At 41.5% G+C, this 4,328-nt stretch overlaps 1 pseudogene; it reads right to left on the bottom strand.

Annotated features, from left to right (window-relative positions):
- Positions 1–294: 294 nt before the first annotated feature.
- Positions 295–799, bottom strand: LOC100753042 (annotated as a pseudogene).
- Between the last annotated feature and the right edge of the window lie 3,529 nt (positions 800–4,328).

Genomic DNA, 4,328 nt, shown 5'->3' on the forward strand with positions numbered 1-4,328 from the left:
GTTCCCATCTACTACAGGAGGAAGTGTCTCTGATGATGGCTGAGCAAGGTCTGATCTACGGGTTTAGCAGAATGTCATTAGGAGTAATTTTTTTCTTGCTTAGTTTTTTACTTATAATCATAAACTTAACTCTGCAATCCAACTAGACTTGGAAGGGAATGAGGAAAATATAGAACCCAAAGAATTTCAGTGACAGAAGAGATTACATGGTATTTCTGGCAGATGGGGTGAGGATGCTCTCCTGAGCCACAGAAGGAATGGTCTGATGGATAAGAAGCCTGCAAATCAAAAGAATTAGAGTTGTCCACAGTCGGAAATGGTGGTCTTCTTGTTGGTCTTGCCATTCCTGCACCCAAAACATTCCATGGCTTCCACAATATTATGCCTTCTTTCACCTTCCCAAAGGCCACATTTGCCATCCAGCCATTCAGTCTTGGCAGTGCAGATAAAAAAACTGGGAACCATTTGTGTTTGGTTCAGCATTTGCCATAGACAAGATGCCAGGACCTGTATGCTTCAGGATAAAGTTCTCATTCTCAAATTTTTCTCCATAGATGGACCTGCCTCCAGTGCCATTATGACGTGTGAAGTCACCACCCTGGCATATGAATCCTGGGTTGATTCTGTGGAAGGAGGAACCCTTATATCCAAATCCTTTCTCTACAGTGCTCAAAATGTGAAAGTTTTCTGCTGTCTTTGGAACTTTGTCTGCAAATAGCTCAAAGGAGACGTGGCCCAAGGGCTCGCCATGGGCTGTGATGTCAGAGTACATGGTGGGGTTGACCATGGCTGCAGGAAGTGGTGACAGGGGACAGTGGTGTCTGCAAAACACCATTAGGAGTAATTTTTTGCTATTTTCCTTTAGCAGAACAATAGTATTTCATTTTCCTCTGGCTCTATGACCTATTTAGTCTCACATTCTTGGCCACCTGAACAGTGCTGGGGAAGAATTCCATCTCATGGAGTACACTTTAATTCCAATCAGACAGTGGCTTATTACTCCCACATTTGTGCCACCATTGCAGGCAGCTCACCAACTGTAGACAGAAGGCTTCGTATTTATCCTTCTGCTCTAGTTGCATGCAGAATACCTCCCAGTATTATGAACATCATCAGGAAGGGTGAAGGCTCTTATTAGGCACTAGCTTGACTTTTCCACGTTCAGTGATATATATGGGTGTTTTCTTTAGCCATAGGACCTTACTATGAATATGTAGAGAGTAACTAATAGCCTTGGCAAAAGCCTGAGTTGTTTGAGGATTTCCATGGGCTCCCCTTTGGCCAAAACCTCAATTTGATATAACCCATTCCTGGCACTGGAGTTTCACTTGGTGATAAGAGATTCATATTTTGTTGTTTGTTCATTTAAGAATAAGAAAGAAGATGAAGTTGGGTGAGTAGAGGTTGAGAAGGATCTGGGAGAAGTTGGGGGAGAGGAAAGAATACAATGAAATATATTGTACGAACAAAAATTTTTAAAAGCCAATACATTTTAAAAAGTGGAAAATGCAATTCTTCCTCCTTCCTCAGTGCTGACTTAAAGGTGCTTGCTGTCTTTGCCCAGCATCATGCCTGCCCTGAGATCTCTGGGGACAGCCAAGAATGTCAAAAAAATAATCAAGAAGTTCATCCAGCACCAGTCAGACTGATAACTTCAAAGTTAAGTGTAAGTAGCTGAAACCTGGAGGTATGGAGAACAAGGCTTAGAGAAGATCCAAGGACTGACTGGATCCTGATGCCACTATTGGTTATGAGTAATTTGGACAGCAAAGCACCTGCTGCCTGGTGGCTTTCAGAACTCCTGGTGTGCAACAAATCTTACCATGCTGAGGTCACTCATGATGCTTATTTCAAGAGCCCCAACAGAGCCACCCTGGAAAGAGCAGCATAGCTGGGTGTCAATCACTAATTCCAGTGCCAGGGTTCCCAGTTAAGGTAATGAGTAGGTGGTTCATGCACATGTTTTAATTGTGCCTAAATAAAACCAGAAAAAATGCACTAAAAATGTAATGTGAAATTATCATCCCACCTACTAAGTATATTCCTTGGTATTTATCCCAGAGAGCGCTGAAGTCTTCTACACACACACACACACACACACACACACACACACACACACGCACACACACAGCAGGCTCTTCTTGTAATAGCCCCAGACTATAATCACCACAGCAGTCTTTTACTGAGAGAGTAAGTAAACAAACCGTGACATATATATACATACACAGTAGACTTTTCAATAATAGAGAAATGAGGGCTAGGAAGAAATCTAAGTCAATAAAGTGTTTTCCAGTCAAGCATTGAGGACCTGAGTTCAAACTCCCAGCAGATGGAGTGCACATCTATAATCCCAGCACTAAGGGGCAAAGGCAGAGAGATACCTGGAGTACAACAGTTGAGTGGACACCTTGTCTAAAAAAATAAAATGAACAATGACTAAAGAAAACATCCACACTCTGGCTTCACATGCACACTCATAATACATTGCACTCACCCACACACAAACAATGGGGAAAAGAATAAACTTTAGCTATACACAGCCACTAGGATGACTCTACAGAAAATAATGCTAAGTGGAAAAACTCTGCTGTAAGTTCTTACATGCTATATGCTTCCATTTATGCAACAGTTATCAAATGACAATATTTTAGACATGCAGGATGGGGTGGTATTTGTTCAGGGTTAGAGATGGAGACAGGGAATAGAAAAGAGGAGGATGCATCTCCAAAGAGACCAAAGGACACTCACGATGCTTATTTCAAGAGCCCCAACAGAGCCACCCTGGAAAGAGCAGCATAGCTGGGTGTCAGTCACTAATTCCTTGTGATGATCACATCCTTGTGATGATGGAGAACATATGAATCTGCACGGTGATGAGCTGTATAGAACTAAAAATGCAAATCAGGACAAGTACAGTGGAAATCTGATAAATATCAGTGAATTCTATCAGTGTTGAATTACTGGGACACAATGAAACATTACCAATAAATAAAATTGATCAGAGTGCACAAAAGATTGTGTGTGAATCTATCATTTTATCTGTGTATCTATATAAACCAGTGAGGTTTTTCATAGAGATGATTTATATTTATATAATAGAGGCCTGGGGTTTGGTTCCCATCTGAAACTCCAGATCCATGGGATATGACCACTTCTCCTGGACTCTGCAGGCACCAGGCATATGTATGGTATGTATACATTTACTTTTGAAAGCAAAATACCCACACCCATAATATAAAATAAACATATGAAGAGAAAAGAAAGAGGACTGGGGAGATGGTTCATGAGTTAAGAACATTTGATTCTAAGTCACGAGGATGAGAAAGGATCTTACCACCTATATGGACACGGTTCACAAATTCCTGTAACCCCAGCTCCCAGGAATCCAAAGCTCCCTTCTGACTTACGCACATGCACTCATACAGATATACACAGAGAAACATGCATATACACACATAAATAAAATATTTGGAAAAAAGTTTTGTAGTTGGTTGAAAGCCAAGAAGCCTATACGCCATTAATTCTGGTGAGGTCAAAGAACACAGCAGGATTTAGGAAAATGCAAGGCAGATTGGAAGGCATGTCAGACTGGGCAATTTAACTAGACAGTGTAGATGGACCATAGGGGAAATCATGGCAAAGTGCTGTGAACAAGAAGTTCATTGGTAATTGATCAAGAAAATATGAGTCCCACATATTGGATGCTGAAATAACCAAATAACCAAGTGCTACACTAGTCCAGGGTACATCCAAGCTTACCTCTAGACTCAATTTGTCACATTTGCTCAAATTTCATCCATCTTCTCTATCCCCTTTCTCCCCTCCCCTCTATGTCCTCTTTTCTCCGTCTATTCCCTTCTTTTCCTCTTCTTCCTTAAATGACTTCAAGTTTCAGTCCCAAGGACCAACATGACAGCCTTATAGATAGAGACTTGTTATCCAGCTTGGAAGGATGATTAAACAGCCTATGACAGCCTATGACATTCTTTCTTTTTTTAAGGCAGGGTTTCTACGTGTAGCCCTAGCTGTCCTGGAACGATCTCTGTAGACTGGATCTATCTCTATAGACCAGCTGGCCTCAAACTCACAGAGATATCCACCTGTCTCTGTCCACCCCACCGCATGTGCTGGGATTAAAGGTGTGTGCCACCACCACCTGGTGTAAAGTCAAATTCTTGTAGTAAATACAAGATCCTAGTTTTCTGTTTCTTTCAGTGAACCCTGGTTAATGCAGGTGGGATGTCTTACCAGAATACACGGAAGAGTTCCTAAAAGGAAAAAGGGAACCTTGCTTTAGGTGGATAGATACAGTCATCTAATACTCTTTC

Source organism: Cricetulus griseus (assembly GCF_003668045.3).
Source record: "Cricetulus griseus strain 17A/GY chromosome 1 unlocalized genomic scaffold, alternate assembly CriGri-PICRH-1.0 chr1_1, whole genome shotgun sequence".
Lineage (NCBI taxonomy): Eukaryota > Metazoa > Chordata > Mammalia > Rodentia > Cricetidae > Cricetulus > Cricetulus griseus.